The sequence below is a fragment of the Callithrix jacchus genome, chromosome 6 (assembly GCF_049354715.1).
Source record: "Callithrix jacchus isolate 240 chromosome 6, calJac240_pri, whole genome shotgun sequence".
Classification (NCBI taxonomy): Eukaryota; Metazoa; Chordata; class Mammalia; order Primates; family Cebidae; genus Callithrix; species Callithrix jacchus.
The window spans coordinates 12,298,000-12,325,213 of NC_133507.1; the positions used below are offsets into that span (position 1 = coordinate 12,298,000).

The 27,214-nt window shown below is 38.9% G+C and overlaps 1 protein-coding gene across 19 annotated transcripts in view; it reads right to left on the minus strand.

Annotated features, from left to right (window-relative positions):
• The window catches only part of LOC128932316 (uncharacterized), a 455,935-nt gene that overhangs the window by 182,158 nt on the left and 246,563 nt on the right, over positions 1–27,214 (minus strand). For all 19 annotated transcript variants that reach the window (XR_013536601.1, XR_013536602.1, XR_013536600.1 and 16 more), the window contains one exon: positions 16,831–16,924. The gene's annotated coding sequence lies outside the window, so the exon portion shown is untranslated. The remainder of the gene's footprint in view (positions 1–16,830; positions 16,925–27,214) is intronic.

Here is a 27,214-nt window from a genome sequence, read left to right on the forward strand (position 1 = left end):
GAGAGGGTCCTAAAAAATGGTGAGACCCTTTCCTCCCTGCTATGGAGGGTGTATTTCCCAACCTATCACTAGCACAAAGAGAAAATCATTTGTATACATGCATATGACTTTATTGAGGAATATTACACATCTCATTTAACAGAGAAAGATACTTTTTAAAAGATCATTTACCTTAATGCCACAAACTCATGTCTTAAACATACAAATTTAATCTCTTGTGCTGGAATGGGATCCACTAATCTTATCTGAAAATTCCACAAACTCTTCTCATGTATTTGGTAGCTTTCCTTGGTTGATTATCTTCAAATAACATTCTTTTATTTAACTTATTGCATGATATATGCCATTCTCTAATTCTGAGACGATGTAGTGGCATATGGCAGGTAAGATTTGGACCCTCTTCTTTCGGTTCTTTGCTGTGTGTGCGCGCGTGCGTGTGTGTGTGTGTGTGTGCGTGCATGCGCACGCACACATGCATACATTTAAGAAAAGGTGCTTTTGATGTTAAAAAAAAAAAAAAAGCCAGGGAAGGGATTGCAAAGAGAATGTGTGCCAAAGATCAGAGAGGTGTGAAGAACTATTAAGATTTTAAACAAACTTCCCTTGGTTCTATGTAAATTAATTCCCTAATGTAAGGTTATAACTTTTATATATTTTTTTTGACAAAAAGAAATCTCCCTGGTGTCAAAGTACTAACTTTATAATTCTTTTTTTTTCACCCTCACCAACTCCCAGCAACAGTGTCAAACTTAATTAACTTGTGGCTTAACCACATTTACAATGTTCCTCAGCCAGTTTCTATTAAGCAAGTGACTCAGAGCGAGGGTCAAGGCTATTTTTTCCCCAAGTGAATCACAAAAAGTACCTCTCTTTGTAGGTGGACATAAAATCAGTGAGAATATGCAAAGTCACTGAGTTTGTAATGAATTCTCTTTTAAAAGAAAGGTTTTTAAATGAGTTTCTTTTTTTTTTTTTTTTTAATTCCCCAAATGAATATAGGGGAAATGGCAATACAGACATAGACTGGAAGAAAGGCCAACATTCTGGGGCTCCTTTTCTCTGACTGCGCTCGTTGCCAACACAGCAGAGATAATCCTGAACTCTGGTTCATGATTCTAATCTTGTTTTAAGTGGTTACATGAAGGGTGTATTTTAATGGTAAGTGCTGTCATTATTTCATTCAGGATGAAATTTCATAAAAGAAATGCATGTTTAATTGTATAGCATTTGCTTGTGGTTAGGAAATTGATATAATGGCACTTAAGGCAAGATTCAAGGGCTATTGCAAAAGCACAAATATATATATACACGCACACACATATACACATACATATACATATGTACACATACATAGAATCCTCACTATCAGGTTATCCTCACACAAATCAAACTGCTTAGAGCAAAGGAAAGTATTTCCACCACTTTATGTAGCACATATTCAAAATTTTCACTAGAGTTCAGATCAATGCTTTTGGATTTCCCTTCATACGACCTAAATTATGGGAGAAATTATACCTGAAAGAGCCAGAGATAAAAGCAGACAAGCACTTTCTACAAGGATAATTGCAGCAGTAAAAAATGCCATACCTTCTATTTTTCCCAAAATAAACCAATGAATAAAATTCACAAGTTGAAAAGTTCTGTACTCTTGGAACAGCTGTGTTACCCGGTGGTTAAATGAAAGCCAGAAGAAGCTGATGCTCTGGATTGCAAATAAAACACCATATACTTGAACACCTCATCACTGTTCTCGTGATATGGAAACTGCATGTTGAGAGATGCTTAGGTGAAACGTGCTTCTGATCTGGGTGTGAACAATGGTTCATTCTGAGAGTCTGAATCTGGAATCTCACATGCTTACTTACCCCTAGAGTATACACAGGGCCTAAGAATCAGAGAAATCGCAATACCATGTGCCTCCTTGTGAGGTCACCCACCACTAATGAGCACCATAATGAGCACAGAGATTCTCACAGATTAGGCATCAGCCTGCTAATGCTTACCCGCCAGGGTCCCCTCAAGGGAAGCTACTTAGACTAGAGCCTAATAAAGACATCTGTGCTTGTCTCCACTGAGACGCAGCTCCCAAAGAAACAGTCATTTATAAGGATCCTTTTTTACATGCCATAATGTTCTTGCACATGAAAAACATCCAAATGCTCACAGGTTAAAATAGTCTGGCATTATATGCTCTGGGATGAATCATTCGCCCTTTGATCATGTGACTCATTTAATTCTCCCATGGACTCTCTTCATAAAACGTGATATGCATGTTTCTCTCTACTATATGGTATTTGAGCAGATAGTAATATTTTTAGCCTCTGATTATGCCCACAAATAGGAAAATAAAATAGGACCTTGATCTATTGAAATATCCAGCCTCTGAAATATTGGCTGCAATGTCAAACTCACCTTTGAACACTCAGGAAAGTTTGCGTTAATTGTGGTACAGAATCAAAGATCTAATTTCTCCTACCCTGATGTGCAGGAAAAATCAGAGAATGCAATTTCAGGTCTATTTAGCGGGAGGAGTGTCTAGGTGTTTCCTCATAAAATGTATACTTGTAAAAAAAAAATTGATATGTAGGTATGCAAGGGTATGTGCAATACACACAGTCTATTCCAATATAATTGCATAATTATTTTATTGAGATTAATATATACCATTTGCTTTCTTCTTTCAACCACGGCCATTGCTATACAAAATAGAAAAGTAGGTACACTTCAAATTAAATTCAATGGTCAGTCATCAAGTTGCACCTGAAATTATGCTCAGTGCAAACAACAGGGGCCAGGGAGGGCAAATGTTATTAAAATTCACCGGCTCCCATCCTTTCCTCTGGGGGAAGAAGGCATGGACATAAATAAATAAATATGAAACCTGGGCAAGACAGGGAATTCCACTTTTTTAAGGCTCATCTCAGCAGAGTAATAAGAACCAAATAAACAATATGTCTGACTTCAAAAACCTTTATAGGTCATGTAGATGTATACTAAAGGTTTCCTTAAGGGCAAGAAAAGGAGTCAATCAGCTGCACATGATAATACTTCCTAAAAGTTACCTTTACTCATGTCTCTCCCCAAAGTTATACTCCATGTGACTCTGCCCAAACCTCTGTCTCTTCAGAAATTCCATCTTCCTCCAGCACTTCAGCCTCCCTGCATCTCATCTGTCCTCTTTCCTACCTCTTCCTTTTCTCTCTGCCCTTTTTTCTCTTCCCACTCTGCTTTCCATGCTGCGTGCAAAACAGGTTTCCCTGCTCTCCTCTTCAATAATACATCCCTACCCATGACTGTGAGGAACTCCACAAAGGCCTGTCAGGAGAGGATCCCGGAAAAAGTTTGCACATTCTGCCAAAGTTGGGCTTACTGAGATGTCATTTACGTAGAGTAGAATTCATCCTTGTGAGATACAAAAATCTGATGAGCTTTTTTTTTTTTTTGAGATAGAATCTCGCTCTGTAACGCAGGCTGGAGTGCAGTGGTGTGATCTTGCCTCACTGCAACCTCTGCTTCCTGGGTTCAAGTGATTCTCCTGCCTCAGTCTCCAGGGTACCTGGGACTATAGGTGCACACTGCCACTCCCAGCTAATTTTTGTATTTTTAGTAGAGTCAGGATACAGGCCTGACCCCCTGCTCCCAGCTCTGATGAGCTTCTATAACTCTATAGAATCATATAACCACCACCACTGTCAATTGTCATTATGAGAAAAGTTTCTCATGCCCCTTTGCAGTAAACCCTTTCCTCTCCATCCCTGGAAAACACTCTCTAATTGCTCTTACTAGTTTTGCTCTTTGAATAGCTTTGTTCTATTCAGAACTCAATGACATTAGTTACTAGGGCTGCCATAACACAATATCACAAATTGTATGGTTTAAACAACAGAAATGAATGTCTCACAGTTCTGGGGGCAATAAGTCTGAGAACAAGGTGTCAGAAGAATTAGTGTCTTTTGAGGGGGAGGGAAGAATCTGTTCTAGACCTCTCTCCTTGGCTTGTAGGTGGCTCTTCTCTCTGCATCTCTTGACATTGTGTCTGTCCCCAGATTTCCCCTTTCAATAACGACGCCCATCCTATTAGATTAGGGCCCATCCTATTAACTTTCTGATTTTAACATAATTACCTTTGTAAAAGTCTGTTATCTCCAAATAAGATCACATTCTAAGGTACTGGGGGTTAGAACTTCAATTCTAAGTTTTAAAGAACACAATTTAACCCACACATCATATTATGAAATGATACAGTATATGCCCTTTTCGTGAGTGTATTAGGTTATTCGTGCATTGCTCTAAAGGAATACTTAAGACTGGGTAATGTAGAAAGAAAAGAGATTTAATTGGTTTATAGTTATATAGGGTGTTTCAGCATGGCGCTGGCATCTGCTCAACTTCTAGGGAGGTTTCAGGGATCTTTTACTCAAGGTGGAAGGCAAAGCAGAGATAGATATGTCACATAGTGAGAGCAGGAGCAAAAGAAAGAGTGGGGAGGTGCCACATACTTTTAAATAAGGGATCTCACAATAACTCATTATAGCAAGGACAGTACCAAGGTATTGGCACTATGCATCCATGAGAAACCTGTCCCTGTGATCCAGTCACCTTCTACAGGGCCCCTTCTTCAACACCGGGGACCACTATTCAGCATGAGGTTGGGTGGGGTCAGAGATCCAAACCATATTATTCTGTCCCTGGGCGCCCACATTTCATATCCTTCTTACATGGCAAAATACAACCACCTTCTGCCACTGGCACCCCAAAAGTCTCAACTTGTTTCAGCATCACTCAAAAGCCCAAAGTCCGTAGCCTTATCCGAGACAAAGCAAGTCTCTTCCACCTATTTGCCTGTAAAATCAAAATAAATTATTTACTTCCAAGATACAGGCATTGGGTAAACATTCTGGGTTAGTCTATTCTCACTATGCTATTAAAAACCATACAAAAGACTGAGTAGTTTATAAAGAAAACAGGTTTAATTGCCTCACAGTTGCACATGGCTGGGGAGGCCTCACAATTGTATACGGAGGAAGGTGAATGAGGAGCAAAGTCACATCTTACGGGACAGCAGGCAAGAGAGCTCGTGCAGGGGAACTCCCATATCTGAAACCATCGGATCGCCTGAGACTTGAACAGCACTACCACCAGAACATGACTCAATTCTCTTTACCTGGCTTCACCCTTGACACGTGGGAATTATCATAATTCAAGGTGAGAGTTGGGTGGGGACACAGCCAAACCATATCACATTCATGTTCCTAAAGGGAGAAATGAGCAAAGAGAAAGGGGCTACAGGCCCCAGGTAAGCCTGGAACCCAGCAGGGTAGTCATTAAATCCTAAAGTCCCAAAATAATCTCCTTTGACTCCACAAGCCAAATCCAGGGCACACTAATGTGAGAGGCGGTCTCCCAAGGCCTTGAGAAATGAGTGTTAAGAAACTAACCAATAATTTTCCACTATTTTGCATTCTCATCGGCATTGTAAGTTCAGGTTGCTCCTCGTCTTCATCAGTACTTTGTACTGTCCATATTCTTTAATTTCATCATTTTAGTATATTTAATATGATATCTCATTTGGTTTTAATTTTCATGAACATCTTCTGATGTGCTTATTTATTTCTAATATTTTTATTGGCTTTTTTGCCTTTTTTTCTTTTTTTTTTTTTTTGAGACAGAGTCTTGATCTGTCGCCAGGCTGGAGTAGAATGCAGTGGCACAATCTAGGCTCACTGCACCCTCCCCCTCCTGGGTTCAAGTGATTCTCCTGTCTCAGCCTCCCAAGTAGCTGGAACTACAGGCACTGGCTTTTTCCAACTCAGGCCAAAGCGGAACTGTCCTCGGGAGCCCTGCCCTCCAGAGGAAGTGGGATCTCATCAAATTCTCTTCTTCCTGGCCCCAGGGTCTGAATAACATCCCACCTCATTCTGCTTTTCACAGGAATCTCAGATCCTGGTTTTTAGGTGCTACAGAACACTCACAGTAAATTTCCCCGTCGCCTCCTGACAGAATTTGGAGAGTTCCCAGAGAATTATGTCTACAAGAGTTAATTGGTGTGGGTTAACTACACTTTGTTTTTGTTAAAATCAGCATTGAGATTTAAGGCATTTTTGTGGCATGTTCAAATCTCTCTCAGTGTGTCTCTCAAACACACACACACACACACACACACTTTAGCAGTCCCAGTCAAAACAACTTCCATAATAAAATCTTTAAACATAAATTCTTCCCAAACTGAAATCGAGTATTGACAGCAGAAATGTCCCCAATCCACCTCCGGTGGTATTTTTATCTCCCAATCTTGTCAGAAGTGCTAGGTATTTTTGTAGTTTCCAGTGAAAACCCACTTTCCCTTTGAGGTTTCCATTAAATTCTTTTGTAAGTGTACAAGAAGGAAATGGGTTCTCAGCAGATACAGACTTAGAGACATACCTTTCCCAGACATATTAGCAGATGGAACAAAATGAAATATGTGTAACTGATTAACAGTTCAGAAGGACCATGAGGCACACCGCCATGTTTGCACAAGGGCAATAATATCTCTGGATTTTTCTGGTAACAGAAGAGACGTAGCAGAGATAGAGGTTAGGTTTATTAAGTTACGCACTATTAGATGTCATAGATGGGATGAACCATGAGGAGGAAGTTGATTATACAACAGCAGAGATTATAGAGATCAGTGACACTGCTAATTTGATGGAAAGACCGGTCCTAAACCTTCCCATGCTTAACACAAGGTAGACAGATGCATATAAATCCTATCTATGTAATTCTGAACAAGCTCTTTATCTTTTCTAAGATGAGATAAAAAGAACACCTACAGAATAATGTTATGTGAAACAGAACCAAGATGTGGGAGGTAGTTCTTAGTGCCTGAACACAGAAAATGCTCCCTGAACAGCACTGCTTCTGACAGCAGGAGCAGCAATAGCCATTATCATGCACCAAGCTGGGATCTGAAGGTGTGGTGTGGGAGTGGGAGGGCACAGGGGGGAAAACAGACCCACCAGGGTTGGCGCAAAGCCTGAAGATAAGAGAGTAATAGAACTCAAAGTTCTTGAAGAAGCCCATTTTGTTTTGAGGTGACTCATTTTTAAAATCTTGACATTATTAAATTTCAAACTTCTGGTTCAAAGGCTTCTCTCTGAGCCAACCAGAGTCAATAAAAAATAAAAATAAAAAATAATACCATCACCACCAACAACAAACACTGATCCTAAATATATCCAACAGCCATAGCAATTTGGCAATACTGCTCAACAGCTCTAAAGAGGTATTACATTATGACATGGTAATTCCACTTCTTATGCCCTTCATCAAGAAATATTCAAGATGTAGATGGAGGTATATAGAAAATGTTTATTCTAGTGCTATTTATGGTAGAGAAAAACTAAAAACTCTCTAATGGCTCACGATAAAAGAATATTTAAATTGGTTGGATACAGACATAAGATAAGACATATCTATTTTAAAATATTTAGGCACAAAAAGAAATATATAAATAGAAATATACATATTCATACCAAATCAGTCACTGCTCATTTTTGGAGTGTATAACTCTAAGTAGTTTATGTTTCTTCCAATGATTATTTCATTAATGTTGCGTTTGCTTTATAAGTGATAAAACCAAATTATATAAAATGAGTTTTAAAATAGAGCCATATTTTCAAGTGCTTGATTAATGTGTGTTTCCACATTCATTGAGTGCCTGCTAGGGAGGGTTCAGGCCCTGAGAACACCAAAATGAATGAGGTACTCTACACATCCTTAAAATGTGGTACTCTACACATATCAGAAAGAGATATGATTTTATTTAAAAGTGTTTATTCATTTAGTCACATATGTTTGCCAGTGCACATCTGTTTAGTGCCGGTATTCATGTGAGGTCCTTGACAAAATCCACACTTCTGACAAAAAGAAAAAAACACCATCAGCATCAATAATTAAGGCACTGATGCTGAACAAAAGAGTATACAAAAATTATTTTAAATTTATCTGCTTAGAGAAAAACAATGAATAATGCTTCAAATGGCAAATACAAATGTTTTTACAAACAATTATAGAAAATATCATTTAAAATGTTTGCTAACAATGAGACCCAATTACTAAATGTATTGGAAAATTCTTTAAGATGCATTAACAAGTATGATCTAGAGTTCATTGTTATGAATATCTTCATTTCAGGCACATATTAATTAGATTTTCTTATATTTCTTAGTTATAAAACACATTTAATCAATATACTTCTGAGAACAAATTAGCAAAACATTCATTTTTATTATACAAGGTTATGTTCTGTATTTCAAATTTTAATCATTATGTATTTCTTACGTTTCTCATCTGCAAATCTTATGATTGCTTTGTTTAATACAGCCAAAGGTCAAAGTGAAAGAGCCATAAAATTATACACGCAGAATATGTGCATCACGGAGGATTTTTTAGAATTAGACTCAGGGTCTGAAGATAATGAGTCAGATTTTATTCCTTACCATGGTGCCAATTTTAATACACTGGACTAAGTACTTTTGGAAAAAATTGCTCACATAAATAAATCGTTGGGTGTTTTGTTCTTCTGCAGAGTGGAGCTATGTAAGAGAAAAGGTAGACAGAACTCTGGAAACACGGTGCCAGAAACAGAATCTACTTTCTTTCCAATTCCAACTTTCCTATAAAAACTGCTGTTGTGGACCATACAAAACAGGGTTCAATGGAAACTTTAGAGTATGCTGGAGCTTCTGAGGAAAGATTCAGTGTGGGCACTCTCTCTCTCTGTCCTCTGAGGTCTCTAGGACAGTTTGGGAAATCAGGCTCAAAAAGGCCTGACAGATGAACTTCTGGTGGGCAGCCTGAGGAGCAATGGGCAAGCTCCCTAGTGAAACTGGTGAGAATTAGAAAAATGACAATCTCAAGTTCCTGGAAATGTACCTACAAACATACAGCAAATGAAAATATGTATATATATATTTTCCTTTCATTAAATATGTAAATATATATGCATTTCATTAAACATATATATGAAATATATATTTTTTTCATTAAACATATAAATATAAACACTTATTTTTATTATTATTTTTTAAGACAGAGTTTTGCTCTTGTTACCCAGGCTAGAGTGCAATGGCGCAATCTCAGCTCACCACAACCTCTGCCTCCTGGGTTCAGGCAATTCCCCTGCCTCAGCCTCCTGAGTAGCTGGGATTACAGGCATGCACCACTATGCCCAGCTAATTTTTTGTATTTTTAGTAGAGACGGGGTTTCACCATGTTGACCAGGATGGTCTCGATCTCTTGACCTCGTGATCCACCCACCTCGGCCTCCCAAAGTGCTGGGATTACAGGTGTGAGCCACCGCACCCGCCCCAACACTCATTTTATTAAATATGCTATATATAAAATATAAATATACATATATTATATAAATATACATTATAATGTATGTGTTTATTAAGTATAAATATATGCATATACTCATTTCATTAAATATATACACGTATATATGTAATTGAATAACTGGCTAAAATTTGCTAAGAACCTGTGGTGTTTGAACCATGCTCCACTCCCTCCTTTCCCCATGCCAACTCACTATGGTAGAAATTCCTCTCCAAATAGGTATAGCCAAGAACACAGGGATCCTCTCCACATAGCTCCTAGCTGCAGGGCTGGAGTATCTCCTCAGGAGGGCCAGTACATCAACATTCCTCACTGTGCTCCAGCTACCTATTGCAGAGGCTAAGTTCTAAGCAGGCACAGCCAAGAGGTAAGAGCTCCCTTCTTCTGCCCAGCCCCAACTGGTGGGATAGAGGCTCTATCTTGCATGTAGTACATAGCATATTCTGAGACGGAGATGGCCACCTCTCTATCCCACTCAGGGGGAAAGAAACTGAGAAAACCTGAGGCTTCAGCCACAACTGCCCCATTTCCATACCTGGTTGATTGCTCACTTCCTAAGAAGTAACAGAGAAATGCATCACTGTCCCTCTCCTCTCCCCTCAGCTCTTAGAACTCTGACTCAGAGATTTTGCCTCAGGGCAGGCTGTAAAACAGAGAACTCCACTTTTTTTCCTAAAGGAACTGATTTAAAGGCAACGGCTTGGGAAAGTTAAGCCTAAGAGCACTAAATCAATGTGTGGTTGTGTGGCTTAAGGTAATTAAAAGGAAACTGGTAGGTTATTTAGACACGTAAGCTAAATTCTTATATGGATATTTTATCAGAAGAAATCAGGAAAATAGACAACTAAGAAAAGTCATTCTGGCCAGCACGGTGGCTCATGCCTATAATCCCAGCACTTTGAGAGGCCAAAGTGGGTAGATCACAAGGTAAGGAGTTTGAGACCAGCCTGACCAACATGGTGAAACCTCGTCTCTACTGAAAATACATAAATTCGCTGGGTGTTGTGGCATATGCCTGTAATCCCAGCTACTCGGGAGGCTGAGGCAGAATTGCCTGAACCTGAGCAGCGGAGATTGCAGTGAGCCAAGATCATGCTACTGCACTCCAGCCTGGGTGACAGTAAGACTTGTCTCAAAAAAAAAAAAGAAAAGAAAAGTCATTGTGATGAAAACAGTCTCAGACCTCAGAAACTATCTCCCTACAAGAGCCTGAATTTCGCTGGGTCACTCAAAATTTAGTGGAGCAACATATGCCCCAGGTCATGATTGTAAATAGTAGAGCAATCAGCCAGAAATCAGTGCAGCTTAATAGCTACCTGTGGTCAGAAAAAACAAGGCAATCAAAGATGACTCTGCCAAAACCATCATTAACCCAGAAGAGAATGCATATATGCCCAAGGTTTCGCCTCCAAGGGGAAGCCTCAGAGGCTTCATGCTATGGGGATGGGTAGGCTTCACTAAAACAGTCAAGGTCGTCACTGAGTAAGTAACAAGAACAAGTCTTAGCCAGGTGGGTGTGAAGGGGAGATATCCAGAGTACAATGTTACAACAATTGAGGAATATCAGTGAAGAGATAAAAATTGTATTTTTTTAAAAATAGAAATCTTGGAGCTGAAAAGTACCATAACTAAAAAAAAAAATCCAATAGAGGGGCTCAATAATAGATTTGAACTAGCAGAAGAAAGAATCATTTAACTTGAAGATGGATCAATGTAGATTATGCAATCTGAGAACAGAAAGAAAAAATAATAAATAGTAATAAAGCAGTTTTTGACCTTTGATAAAGTATCACGTTTTTCTTACATGAATTGTGCTTTTAGTATGGCATCCAGATCTCATTACCAAATCCAAAGTGTTTAAGATTTTATCCTATGTTTTCTTCTAGAAGTTTTATCATTTTTAGTTCTTATATTTAGTTATTTGCTCCATTTTGAGTTCATTTTTGCACATGAGTTCATTTTTGCACATGCCATTAGGTAAGGGTTTAAATTCATCTAGTTATATATATGATTATCCAATTGTACCAACAGTATTTGTTGAAAATATATGCTTCCCCATTGAACTGCCTTGACATCTCTGTAAGAAAACATTTAATCATATATGTAAAGGTAAGTGTTTAGACTCTCAGTTCTGTTGCATTGGTATATATTTATACACTTATTCTAGTACTACAGTGTTGGTTATTGTAATACCTTATATTAAGTTTAGAAGTTAGAAAGTGTAAGCCCTCCAATTTTCTTTTTATTGGAAACATTTTGTTTATTCTGGGACTTTTGCATTTTTATGTAAGTTTAAGGAATGCCTTGTCAATTTTTACTAGATATTTCCTGGAATTTTTATAGGGATAATATTGAATTTATAGATAAGTTTTGAGAAAATTGCTATTCTACAAAAAAATTGAGCCATCCAATCCATGAATGTTGAATTCCATTCTGTTTGATATGTTGGTGCTACTTTGAATGGAATTTTTTAAAATACCACTGTTGCTACCATGCAGAAAGACAACTGATTTTTATATATTAATGTTGCATCCTGTGACTTTCATGAACTCATGTATTATTTTTGTCAATATATTCACCTTTGCCAGTGTTCCTCATTTCTTTTTGTGTTTCGGGTCTTGTCTGGGTATCACACGCTTTTATTTTAAACAATTCTATAGAATTTGTTGTAAGGCTATTTTGTTAGAATACCTTTAAATGTTTTTACTTTATTTTATTTATTTTTTGAGTCAGGATCTTATTCTGTTACCCAGACAGGCTGAAGTGCAGTTGCACAATAGCAACTTACCACAGCCTCTACCTCCTGGGCTCAAATGATCCTCCTACCTCAGCCTCCTAAGTAGCTAGAACTATAGGTATGTTCCACAATGCCCAGTTAATTTTTTAATTTTTTTGTAATGTTGAGGTCTTTGTTGATCAGGCTGTTTTTGAACCCTTGGGCTCAAACAATCCTCCTGCCTTAGCCTCCCAAAGTGCTGAGATTACAGACATGAGCCACTATGCCCTGCTGAAAATGTTTTTATTTCACCTTAATTTTTGTAAGATTTTTTTTTGCTAAAAAATTATTGATTGATATTGATTAATGGAAGTTTTTTCCAGCACTTCGAGCACATCATTCCATTGCCATTTGCCTATGTTTCTCCTGATATAAACTTAGCTAATAATTTCATACCCCTTAATTCCCATTAAACACTCTCCTGAGAGAGACAATATTTACTATTGAGTATTTTAGAAAAAAAAAAAAAAAGCTTGCTTATTTATTTCCAAATAGTGCTAGGTATCCTGGTTCCTGGAGTGAAGATTATATGGATTAGAACCCCCAATAACCAAAATGGGTATGTAAGGTGAGAGAAAAATTAATGTTTGGCTATTTAAGTCATTAAGATTTTGGAGTTATACACAATAAATATATACAATTTTATCTATAATTTAAAAAGTCTATCAAAAATATTTTAAAATGTGCACTAAAATTTTTTAAAGGAAAAAAGATTTTGGAGTTGTTTTTTGCTATAACGTAACATAGCCTTTGCAGACTAGTGTAGAAATTGATAAGTAGAAGGAGGGTGCTTCCACTGCAAAAATAATAACTGTTATTTTATTGGGGCTTTTATAGACCATATAAAAACTGGTACCTAGAAGGAAGGTTCTTTCATAACAAAAATAATAAAATAAATGTTATTGTATTGGGAACAGATATTAAGAAAGCTTTTCTGAAAGGCTGGAGAAAAAAAATCAATCCCTATAAACAGTGGTGAAAAATTGTTTAAAAAAAAAGTTATATGAAATAAATTTGAAAGTTCCTAATGCACCTAAAATTTATAGCTTGAAGGTTACAATTTGAAATTAAAAGTTAGCATAGTGTTTATTAGTGACCACTGGCTGCATTTGAAAAGGTATTTTAAGAGGGAGATGAACTCATTAAATAGTTCACAAGCTGAAATAAAAGAGAATAGAGTCCAGAAATTTGAAGATTTTCATGGTTAATAAAATGAAAATCTCAACTACCACCTATAAAGAAAAATACTGAGAAATCTTTTGAGGAAAATGATGAATTATCTCAGTGTTGCCTAGAGAACCAAAATTACTAGAATGACTGACACACTTATTGTTAAAACTTCCTAATGGTATAATTTATTTCAGAATGAAGATCAAAATAAGGTTGTGGAGACCAGTAAAGCCTTTCAATTAGACGAAGTGTTCAAGGAAAGTGAAAATGTGGCTGAGCCTGATTAGGTCAAGATACCCAAAATTAGAATGTTTTCAGTCTGTCTTCTTTCACCTGTCATATACAGTTAAAGTTTCTCCAGGTCTTTCAATAGCTTCACAGCTACTTTTAAAAACAATACTAACATTTCATTGCTTGGATGTAATACAATTTATTTATCAATTCACCTACTGAAGAATATCTCAGTTCACTTTTAATTTGGGTAATAATGATTAAAGTGCTATAAAGATCCAAATGATCTATTATACCTGCTATATTATTAGGTTGGTGCAAAAGTAATTGCAGTTTTTGCCAATAACTTTTAATGGCAAAACCCCAATTACTTTTGCATCAACCTAATACTTAGTATTCTACTATAGAGAAGAGCTTTCCCTTCATTCATTTCTATTTGTTGTTTTTTTAGCATTTAGTTCCAGAGTCATAGATTCTTTAGTGCAACATGTTATTACAATCATGTTATATTTCCACATACAAATTTATGTTTTCAGCAATGATCACAAGCAACTGTACATAAGATGATGTTCTTTGAGGAATGCTGTTTGGTATCTCACACAAGTAAGAAAGCTGCAATTTTAAATCAGCTGAAATAGGAAAGAACAGCATCTATTGGAGCCCCCAAATTAGAGCTTAACCACTTTGCAAACACCATAGTCATAATTAACATAGGCAAGCATCATTAAGGTATACTAAAACTACTATGTGAAAAGTCAGTTAAAGAATAGTATACAGCCAGGCGTGGTGGCTCATACTGTAATTCGGGAGGCTGAAGTAGGAGGATCTCGAGTCCAGGAGTTTAGAAACCAGCCTGAGCAACATAAAGAAACCTCTCTTTTCTACAAAAAGAGAGAGAGAAAGAATTTTAAAAAGAAAAAATAGTATGTTTGTGTCGACCTGAATCAAATCATTGGGAAATAATCAGACAACCTCCAGTTGGGGGACATTTTTATAAAGCCCCTGGTCTACAGTGTCAATGCCTGCTACCCTGTCGTAGCTCCACTGTTTATCAGCAACCTGCTTTCTCCTGCATAATGAGTGTCGTCTTCCCCCATGCCTTCATTTTCTACATCGGTATCTCAGACAAATGGTTTTGAAATAAATGTCATAAAATCTTGTCCATGTTACTTGTAACTTCTATAGTGGTAATACAATATACTTGAAAATACATATTAATTGATTTGCAATCAACTTACATAAATGCAAGAGAGAGAATTTACTCTGTCTTTTTCTCCTCCTCTCATCTCTATACAATATAAATGTTACATGTATTTTGCAAGATCACATTGCTATGGGGCTGTCATTCTGAGCTGTTCCAGCGAGTAAAACCAATTCTTTCCCATCTCCCCTGCAGACAGTCAGCTATCTGACAAGCTGGTTTCTTTCCTTACCTGTATGTAACAGCTTAAAGCATCAGAATATTTCAGCCTGACTTTTTAATTATATAGCTTAGCAAGCCAACGTATTCAGGAGGTGTACTTAAATATTCAACCTGAAACGAACTGAGTATAAAAGTAAGCTACTAACTGAAGTAACTTTACTTGATATATTTGCCATAAGAAGTGACAATTCATCCAATTAGTTTGCAACACAGAAGCCATTCTGAATTATTTCCCTCTGCTGTGTGTTTTTGTCACAGTAATGGTGCATGTAGCATCCATTGATACACATTGTGTCTATGAAAGGATAACTTCTACCAGCCAACATTTTAACAAGTATTTTTTTTTCTGTGCCTAATGATATGCATAAGGTATTGTATTAAGCCTGTGGATGACCCAGAACATCAAAATGATATATTTTGGGACAGTATGACATGCCTCCAGTACCTAACACCATGCAGCAGTTAGCCATCAGTGACCTCTGAGTTCCAGAAGACAGGTTTCAAGAAAGGTGCAGTTAAGGTTGTGCAGCCCCACCCTCTCCTATCTTTCCTAAAAATGTATCAGCGTGCCACTGAGAGAATAAGATGATTAAGGATAACCTGGAGTTCACCCCAATTATCATTTTAGAAAAGCAAATCATTGGCAAATTTTGGAAGTTCAGCTGGTTTGGGCAGCAAATGTTTATATGATCCCACTGATTATAATCCAGGCAATTGTACTGCTGTGCTTTGTTGTGACTCATCGGGTTGGACCAGTTTTCAAAGGTTTCCAAAGGGGCTGAGACTGATACCAGACCTTGAAGGGTGAGAGAATTCAAAGGAACAAAGGAAGACTGAGAGTTCTCTGTGTCTGGGGTTAGGACAAGGGAACAACCTGGGGAATTCAGGAGTAACTGCTGCACATGTAGATTATGAGATGAAGTCCTAGAAGGATTTTTTTTTTTTAATGGAGTCTTACTCTGTCACCCAGGCTGGAGTGCAGTGCGGTGGTGCTATCTCGACTCACTGCAGCCTCTGCCTCCTGGGTTCAAGTGATTCTCCTACCTCAGCCTCCCGAGTAGCTGGGATTACAGGCACCCACCACCACACTCGGCTAATTTTTGTATTTTTAGTTAAGTCAGTGTTTCACCATGTTGGCCAGGCTGGTCTCAAACTCCTGGCCTCAGGTGATTATTCTGGCTCAGCCTCCCAAAGCGCTGGGATTACAGGCATGAACCACCTAAACAGATGTGTTTAAAGCAAACTGAGTGCAGACTATAGTATTTGATTTCTTCTTTAGGCAAAGCAGCAGGTTTTCATTCAAACTTTTCTATTTTTACTGCTGTCATGTAATGCATTTCAATTGTCTTTGGAAGAGTTATGGGAAGTAGGAGGAGAAAGGAGGAAAGTCACGTATGGTAAAGATTCAGACGGTGTCGATAAGTTTGCTTCGCGGGCAACAACAACAAAATAAAAATTGGAAAAATGAGATTGCTGAGCCTTTGTGTTATTTGCTGCTTAATGGAATGTTGGCTGAAAACAGCAAAATAAATATTTCATTTTACCCAGCATTGCTTAAAAAGTAAATAAGGCACAGAGCCCATCTAAGACAATTGCTGTGGCAGTATGGGGTAGATATAATGGGCTTCAAGCAGCATAAAGTTTAAGCTAATATGCTTGGACTTAGGAGTTTATATCTTCCTCTCCCCTGAAACAGCCTCCTATATGATTCCCATAAATAAAATCATCTCAGTGGGTTTCGCAAACCACTGTAAATAAGTGCAGGTTCGCCTTAAAACTCCAGCTACATATTCAAGCCAAATCAACACCCTTTGCTAATAGAGATATTCAAGAAAGATAAAACACCTACCTCAAAGCCCGAGCGCTGGGTTGGTGCTATTTCATGTCAAGGCAATTACAGTGATGGTATTAGGAAGATCAGGGCGGGAGTGGTGTTGTCATACCTGGGAAGGGAAAGCAAGCCTTTAAGCAATCATGTAGAGCATGCGGGACATCGTAAAGCTGGGGAAGGAACAAAGCTTCGCGCTGTCGGAATATTGATCTGCTCCAGAAGGTGCAGGGAACTGCACTACGGTGATTGCCTTCCCCGCTGGGTTTAGAGAGGTCTGAAAGAATACAGTATTGATCTGGCCCCGTTCCCGAGAAGTAACTTACAGATAAGCCGTGACTGAAGGCCACCAACCTTGAGACAAACTGTCGCAAAGAAACCCCGTTTGCCACACAGCCAACATCCGAGCTAATGCTGAGTGGGTGATGATTAGAATATACTTAAGCTGGGCCCAGAACAAGCTGACTCTGTGCTTTCTCCCTCACCTACATCACAGGTGTCTCCCATTTCTGAAAGAGGTAAAACCACGGGCTGGGTGGAGAGGAGGGCAAGGCACAGCGGGAGTTCCACGTGGGAAGCTGTTATATATCAAGGAAGAAAGATGGGAGTTTCTGAAGTTCTGCTTGTTTGTTTGAAACCACTCACAGCTTCATGTACTTTATCTTTTAAATGGGAATAATAATGCCAATTTCACAGCTCATGGTCTGGATTCCAGGCGATAAATAAACCTACTTAGAAAATGGCATCTCTGGCCGGGCACAGCGGCTGACATTTGTAATTCCAGCATGTTGGGAGGCCAAGGCAGGTGGATCACTTGAGGTTAGGAGTTCAAGACCACTCTGGACAACAGGGTGAAACCCCGACTCTACTAAAAATACAAAATATATTAGACATCTCTTAATAATCGGGGTGTGGTTTGGAGGGAAACGAGGAATCCTTATCATCTACTGTCTGCTTCATCTGAGAAAGACTCTCTTTCAGCTATTAAAATTCTATGACTCAAAAAAGAACATTTTTCAGAGAAAGGGAAAGCTTCCACAGTTCTGCTTCCAAAGCTGTGTGTAGAACTCATTTGCCAATGAGTCTGTGTTTATTACCAAACCTCAAGTTCAAACTTGGAAGTAAAAATACACTCTCCTGAAAATTATTCTCTGACATGCCACTCAGCTGCTCATGGTTTCCTGGTGGAAATTACTGTAACCACAGGATTTCACATGGTTTCAACCTCTAGCCACAAGTTAAAATTAGCCAGATGTTACTGAGAAGTTAGGGAACTAGGCTGTTTATATTTGGATCTGGTTACACACTCAGTATAACCAGATCCAAATATAACAATTCACTTGCAATGAGATTTTAGGGTATTGCAACTTGATTTTCCCCATGTTAAGAATATTCCATTGGCTAAAAACGATGGCTCCAAGGTCATTACTCCTTTGGGAAACAGAGCCCAATAGTTCTGCCATGGTTCTATAAATCCTCATCCTGTGAAGGACAACATTCTCACTCTGACGTACATTGTGTGTAAAACAGGGTACATCCCTACAACCCAGTACCAAGGATTTTACAAGTCACATATCCAAAAACAGACCTGGTGTCCTGGGTGTTTTGTCTTTCTCAATCATCAGGTCATCGTAGCTATGATGTAACAGTTTCATCATTTCAGCCTATTATGGAAACAATGACTTGTGCAAGAGTGTTTAGACAAAAATGAATTTTGTAACATTGCTTCACTTCAAAAATTACAGGTAGACATGATACTAGTTCCAACTCTCCAGCAGTGAGGAGATCTAGAGCAAAGCCACCTGCATGTCTTCAGCACTTCAAGATCAGGAATATATCAGCAATAACATCTCACAATTTTCCAAGTGCTCCCTCCCTATGCATTGTCTTCTTCCTCCCACCCAAGGTCCCCGGGGTGGGTGTACACATTCATCCCTGCTTCATTTGATCCACCTCTGCTTGGCCACTGCTGGACTTTTTCCCAGGCAAAAGGAGAACCCCCAGGAGAGTGAATACACTGGACCAAGGAGCTGCAGAGGCAGTTTGATTTCACCACAATCATTTCATCTCTCTTAGCAAAAACCCCTGGGCTTGCCCTGTAGTACACACACCTGCCTTTGTTCACGCAGCTCAAATAGAACACTCCTCCTTCAAAATTTAACTCAGCTGTTGGAGACATTTAAAGGAAATGTGGCCTATAATTATTCAATGTGAGATGCAAGATGTTGAATCCTTTGTCCAAGGTAAATACTTAATCTTTTAAAGTTTCTAGGAGATATCTTTGAAGCTGTGATCAAATTTGTAAAGCCCAATAAAAATATATACTAAAAATGTATCTGCCATGAGAATAAAGGAAGTTTATTAAAAGCATTAGCACTCATCTCTCTTGGAAGCACACCATTAGTCAGTCCTACACCTCTTGTATGCTACCACGCAATCGATTTTCTGAAATTTATTCATATTAAAAAGTCGTTTTAATTATCTTCTTTTCAGGAGGACACGATTTTCAAAACTAGCATGTTTCAGGACCAAGATTCCCAATCTACAAAGGTAAAAATGCACAGCCACTTAAAAACTCCCTACAAATAAATTTTTTAAAGTGCCGAATGTGTCGTAAATAGAAACCCCCTCGCACAGCAAGCCTGCTGCCTCCCTGACATCCCATGTATGTAAGCACAATAATTACCCATGTGATAAGAGCATCAAGGTCCTTTTTTATATCTTTCAGCCCTCCTTTTTTCTTCCTTCCCTAGCTTTGCTGTTGTAAGAGAAGTCAAGGTGAAGGGTTTAATGCCTCTGAAGCTGGGGCAAGAAAACAATCGCCTTCTCCAATGGTCAGTAAAGAATACAAGGGCACAGTTAAAACAGAGCCACTGAAGTGAACAACCTTGATGCGACCAACAGGAGAAACACCCCCTCCAGGTACTCCCCACAGGGTTCCCTTTTGGTTGCAAGGCCAGGAAGGTCAGCCCATCTCTATGGCACTCCCTTTCAAGTGTGCGGGCTGCACGCCAGCAAGCAGGTTCCGCATGACTGCTGGTGCGCAGGGAAACTCCTCAGAGAGAGACCCCTGACCCACCAGAGGGGCAAAAACCAAAGCAGGGATCAGGCACTTTATTTCAAGAGTATGTGTATGTGTATGTGTGTGTGTATGCGTGTGTGTGTGTGTGTGTGTGTATGTGTGTATGCTACAAAGGCAAAGGAGGCCTTTCAAATCTAGAAACACTATACACGTACACATATTAGGCAGAAGTAAAATGGGAAACAGAAATAAGAAATCACCTTTGCACTGTTAAATAACTTATAAGATACTGAGAATTATCAGTGGCCCTGAAGGGTTGAAAATTTCTATTTTAATTGTATCCCACTGTTTTGAAGGAACAGAGTAAATATAACAAGATTTATACTTTTGCATGTAATATACAATTTTCCAGATAAGCTCTTCTCTCTAGGCTGGTGTCCTTCCATCAGCATTTGATACATGAAAAGTTGAATACCAAAAATGCTAGAAAATGGCCGGGTGCAGTGGCTCACGCCTGTAATCCCAGCACTTTGGGAGGCTGAGGTGGGCAGATCACCTGAGGTCAGGAGTTTGAGACCAGCCTGGCCACCATGGTGAAACCCTGTCTCTACTAAAAATACAAAATTAGCCGGGAGTGGTGGCACATGCCTATAATCCCAGTTCCTTGGGAGACTGAGGCAGGAGAATCACCTGAACCCAGGAGGTGGAAGTTGCAGTGAGCCAAGATTGTGCCATTGCATTCCAGCCTGGACAACAAGAGTGAAACTCCATCTCAAAAAAAAAAAAAAAAAAAAAACAAAAGCTAGAAAACGCCATTCTTGCTATTGGGCAGAAGATTCTGCCTGCTATAGATGCACAGTGCTATGGTCTTTTGCTGTATTATGCCTCCTTGGCTGCTTACAGCTTCCTTGATGAGCCGAGTCAGCAAAATCATCATAATATGTGGGTGTCCCTAGCAGGTTTCTGAAGCTAGAACTTGGACCTAAACATTCCCTGTTTGCAAAAGAGCAGCAATTATGTTGCCTTGCAAGCAGTCTTGCTCATAAGCCAATGACTGATGAGCATCTGACACTATCAAGCAGCTCTTGGAACGCCTTGGAAGATGTTTCAGATGCTGGGTGTGTTGCTGAGCACTGTGGTTATATTCCATTTCTGCATCGACTGAGAGGCTCTGAGTTGAAAGAAATTAGAGTCTTGCTGTGATGAAAGTGTGGGGGCGATTGAGCTTAGGCTGGAGAATCTTTGTGATGGGGATACTATAAGCAGGCTCAAGCATCATGCCTTCATTCAGTAAATATTTACTGAGCTTCAGCTTTATATCAGTCCCTGAATATACTACAATGTGATGGACACAGCCCAGCCCTCATGGAGCTCACATCCTAGGAAGGATGGTGACATGAGACAGGTCACTCTCCTTGTGTTGAGCCCCCTTAAAAAAAGAGATGGATATCAATGGAGCATATAAGAAAAGCAAACCTAGGCTGAGGAATAGGGAAAGCTTTCTGGAGAACAGGGTGTTTACATGATAAAGGAAGAAAATTAATGTATATTTGACTTATAAACCTCATTCGACTACTTCTTTATTATGACTATCAGATGTATCTGTGTAATAATTTCCACACTCATTTTCTCCTTTCCAACCCTGCACTGACTTATCTTTTGTTAGCTATCACAACACACTAGTTAGATTTGAAATCTCTCTTTCAATTAAATTTGGAAATCCCAGCAGGGAAATGTTCTCAGTAGCCTGTCTGAATAAGAATAGAAAAAGAATTGTATTTTGACATCTATAATCAAACCTCACAAAATAGCCCCAATTGATTTTAAAATTCACACTTCAACTATATATTACATTTATATTTTCAACAGCACTAGCTCTGTAACACTTTACATCTTACTATCATTTTCTAATTTATTGCCCTTACAAAATTCTCTAATGATTATGAAATTGACAAGATGAATTTTAAGCAGAAATGGGCTTCCTTTTTTCACAAAATTTGGGACATTAAATTCTTGCTTTATTGAACTAACAAAAAAAGGTATCCAATTTTGTGTAGATACGGCTTAAGGTGGTTGCAGGTATAGTCTTTTTGGAAGAAGGAAATAAGACTTTTAAAATGTGGAATTTGAAGATAAACTATGAAACGATGACTTGCCAACTTGCAGCATATCAAAATGTCAGCTCAGCACCTTAAAGAGTCTAAAGGGATTATTCAGCCCAATTTTCTCTGTGCTTAATGCCATATCCTGGCTTAGAGTCAGGTTCCTTTGGAAGAACATTTAACTCTTTCTGCACATCATTATTCCATTTTAAGCAATAAAGTTGTGATTTCCTAAATGACATTCTAATAATCCGAAATATTTCTCCCAGCTTTGAAAGGATCCGTGCTTTGAGGATATAGCTTACATACTGCGATAACCTCAATCATTCCGTAGCAAGAATAGTATATTTAAATTAAACTCACACATCCATTAGTAAGTCCTAGCACAAATGATAATAAGAATATTCTTAGCATTATCCCAGAAAGAGACAGGGACTTGAATCTTATGACAACTCTCTTTAAGCTTATGGGCAGTACTCGAAGGCTTTAACGAAACAACATACATCTTTAACCATGACATTCAACCTCTGAAGGAACAGTTACGTTACATAACATTTGGAAAGGGTCTCAGAGGTGGTAAGTCTACTTTCTGTATGATTCATGAATCCCCTGTATTGTTCTCCTGAGAGAGGGGCTCAAGTACTCTGAGACCTTTGCTATCAAAAAGACTCCCATATCAGGAAGCAGCCCATGACCTTGACTGATAGATCTAATATGAAATTCTTCCTTAGAGTCTGCCTAGTTATCCTTCCAAAACTTTAGCTACCTGAGCAATTTCTATACTAACGGGCTACACAGAGTAGATCCAATTATTTTCTCACAAGACAGCCCTTCTAATATTATGACTAAATCATTCTTTGTGAATTCAGTCATCTATTGGGCATCCACTATGAGTTAGGTGCCCATCTAGTCGCTGGGGATATAACAGCAAACACAGTTACCTCCCTCATGGAACTCATTCTGGGTACAGCATAGAGGAAGAAAAGAAGCCAACAAATAAGTACATATGTAAGATAACAGGTGGAGAAAACTCAGGCAGAGGGGAATGCTCCAGTGTGCAGGATGGGAAGGGGAGCTGTGAGTTTGTCTCCCTGCAACGTACGGGTGTATGCAGAGACCACCAGAAATGAGATGGAGGGAAACAGAAGAGTAAGTGCAGAGCTCCTGATCCCTCCCTCTCTGGAGTGGCAAGCAGACTTCGCCCCTTCTGTGGATGCTGTTTGGTTGGTAGTGCTGTCCACATCTCCATGGTGAAGGCTGAAACATCAGTCCTGTCCTGGCCGGTGAAAAAGAGTGCTTGATTTGATTGACACTATCTGCATGGATGCCTGGCAGAGACTGGCAATTGCTGTTTCACATATGCATATTATAGATCTGCAAATATATTTCATGCAACTCATGCTCAGTCTTCTCTTCTTCTGCTTGCAGTAACTTCATTTTTCAAGCAAATTTCTTATTTTAAGGTATTTGTTTTCAGTCTTTGCCATATTTGCCTTTCTCTGGGATAGAGTCTAGTAGGGTAATAATCTCACTTAAAAGGTGAAAGTCAAGGCTGTGCATAATAATTTAGGTTTCTTCAACCATAGACAAAACCTAAAATCCCAGTTTCTTGTTCCGGAGTCCATAATGAGATGTTTTCGGACCAGAGCTATATTCATTTGGGTTGAGAGTGTTCATCGCATCTGTATGTTCAGTGCTAAGTGGCTACTAGTATGACAGGCTCATGTCAGGTGCTTTCCTCTCTCCTTCCCTCCTTAGCTCAACACTTAACGTGAAATTTAACGAAAGCTGTGTATGTGGGAGGAGTACCATTTGTCAAAGCAGACCCCTGGTCACTTCAGTCTGCAAGTTCTAGCACACAGCGTGAAACCACAGCTCAACACTGCCCTGTTCTTAACGAAAGGTTAATGCTTTAAGCTTTAAAAAAAAATTTTGGATCTGTTGGTTGGTAATTGGAATAAACATTCGAATTTGAGCATCAAATTTCTCATTAGTTTCACATCAATACCTGTGCTGCAACTATGGATCAGTGAACTGGGCCCCTTGCTGCCCAAGTGAGTTCATTAATCATTCTCCCCTAAGATGGCTGTGTAAGTAGACAGCTGTTCTAAGCAGCTGTCTTCGGGTACAGTTCCTCTTATACAGACGGTGGGAAACTTTTTGCATGAGTTTGCTGTTGTTTTAGGTGGAAGTCCTGCTTGTATTGACAGGTCAAGAAGCAACTGGATCTCGGGTCAGTAATGCATTTTAATTTGTAAATGGTCACTTTATGGTCACAGAGAGAAAGGTTTAAAACCATTCAGGCTAAGTTACCATGTCTTATCTGACTTATCAACAGGAACAAGAAATACGAAGCTATGCATTTCAAGCTCACACTGCATTTAGTGAAGAGCCACAAGGCTAAACCGAACTCTTGTAACCCTTTTTTCCTGCCCCAAATGATATGGCCTGGCTCGTTAGCTCTCCTGATCTTCCAACTATAGATAGCTAACTTTATTTTTATATTTTTGGATACACTTGGCTGCGCAGAGAGATTGGAATCCACATGCAGCTCCTATTCTCCATTATATTGAAGCAAGCACTCCAGTAATTGGAGCTTATCCTGTTCTAATATATGCAATCAGGAAATTTGAAACGGCCCTGATGGCCCCTATAATATTTCCTTTAGATGCTCTCTGATATGTCAGTGTCTACAAGTTCATCCACACAGCAATGACCTCATGTGGCAACCTTTTTCCATCTACTAGAACACTTAGTAGTAACATGAGAACCTGATTATCTTCTCTTAGGAAAAAAAAAAAAGGAAAAACAAAGAAAAACAACACACACACACACACACACACACACACACACACAAACAAACGTAAGAGGTATCTCTCTCTTGGAAGCAAAACCACCAAGACAAGTAGACACACATTGGATAAAATAAGTCACAGAATCCAAACAGTGATTTCCTGGGAAGGAGGTAGGTGCAGGGTTGTCAGGAATCAAAGCAGAACCAGGCGTTATGTATTTAGCATTAAGGAAAAGTGAAGATGCCAAAAGTTCAACTCACGAAGATTTTTAAATCTCTCATTAAATGCAATCAAAAAATAAACACAGGGAGCCGGTAGGGAAAAGAAAGAATGTATTACCTGGGCACTTCTTAGATAAATCATTTAAAATTGGACTTCCTAGCATGTGCTGTGAAGAGTTCTGAAGTAGGCAATGTCATACCCAAGTAAGAGATGAGGCAACAAAAGATGATTCACTTACTCATTCAGGATTCCTGTAACAAACATGTGCCGAGAACCTACTGGGTGCCAGCTAGTATTCTAGGCATTGGGAGTTGGGGTACACAAGGCAGAGAAGGGTCTTGCTTTCACAATGTTTAGATTTCAGTGGGGAAAGACAGAAAATAAACAAATTAAAATAGCTAGTGGCCAGGTGTAGTGACTCGCACCTGTAATCCCAGCATTTTGGGAGGCCAAGGTGGGCAGATCACTAGAGGTCAGGAGTTGGAGACCAGCCTGGCCAACATGGCAAAACCCATCTCTACTAAAAATACAAAATGTATCCAGGCGTGGTGGTGTGCGCCTGTAATCCTAGCTACTCCAGAGACCACAGCAGGAGAATCGCTTGAGCCCAGAAGGCAGAGGTTGCAGCGAGCCAGATGGCCCTCCAATCTGAGCAACAGAGTGACAACCCTCCCACACACACAAAAAAAATTAAAAATTAAAAAAAAAATCACACCTAGTAATAACTGTTAAAGATAAAAATAAAATAGAATGATATCATAAAGAGAGATTAGAAGTTTTTTAAGGTTGAGTGATATTGGAGGTTTCAATGAGAAGGAAGAATTTAACTTGAGACATGTAAAACAAGAAGAACCAGGGCTGGAGGAGTTGGCAGAATTCACTCTCCCAATCCTATCGCTGCTCCAGAATGGGATTACTTAAGCCCACATCTGTATGATTGCAAAGCCTCAGTCTTTCTCCCAATCTCCACTTTACCGGGGCATCATGAAATATATATCCAGTTTTGCCAACTATTAAATCGAGATGATAACTGGCAATTATGTGTAAAATGGAAGTTGTGTAAATAGCATAAAAGGATAAAGTATACATCGTCTGCTTCCGCTTGGGCCTGTCCAAACTGGTTGTCAACTCAGCCTCATTTCTGTAAATAGTTGTCAAGATTAAACTTCTTTTGGACATAGCTTTATCTTGAGAGCATTATTTCTACATGTGTCCTCAACCTTAAAATTAACCTATTTTGCCATTATAGAAGTGTTTTGTTTTTGTCTTCATTGATTTTCAGATTTTTACTCTCTTCAGATCTAATTTAGTCTAGTGTGGCTTAAAAGTGCATGGGTTGTAGCATGAAATATGTCGTGACTGGAACTTTGATTGCATTCCAGTCAATCTTGGGATGCAGAAAGAAACAGGATGTAAAAAGACTTATAAAACACTTTAGGCTGGGTGCGGTGGCTCAAGCCTGTAATCCCAGCACTTTGGGAGGCTGAGGCGGGTGGATCACGAGGTCAAGATATCGAGACAATCCTGGTCAACATGGTGAAACTCCGTCTCTACTAAAGATACAAAAAATTAGCTGGGCATGGTGGCGCGTGCCTGTAATCCCAGCTACTCAGGAGGCTGAGGCAGGAGAATTACCTGAACCCAGGAGGCGGAGGTTGCGGTGAGCAGAGATTGCGCCATTGCCCTCCAGCCTGGGTAACAAGAGTGAAACTCTGTCTAAAAAAAAAAAAAAAAAATTTAAAAATAGTACATGAAAAGACACACCCAGAAAGCTTTGTAGAGTTGAGCCATGTATGCCCAGTGGAGAATATTAATGGCAATTGTTTAATGAGAGTCTTTCATGGTCATTATGTATTAAAACACTAAACGATTGAATGGAAACTTCAGTCTCTGAGATTCTTGGAACATTTTCTAGATTATGCTCCAGGGATGATTTCACCCAGTACGGCGTCACCTCCCCTTCTGAGGCCTTGTTTCAACTCCTTCAACGTACTCGGCAGTGCTTTGTTCACTTATAAATCTAGTTGACGAAAGAAGAACCCAAAAGTCAAACCGGAGTTGATAACCTTTAACTTTTGATATTTTTCAAAACCTGTTGAAGTAAAATCTGCTATTTATACCTCTATTTTTTTTTTTTAGTTTTATGTCCCTATCAACTTTTTTATATAATTGGCACTTACATCTCATCAGACAAAACCATCAGTATTTTATGGTGTATATGGAGGAAATTACTAGGTAATAAATATTACATGAAGAATATTGAT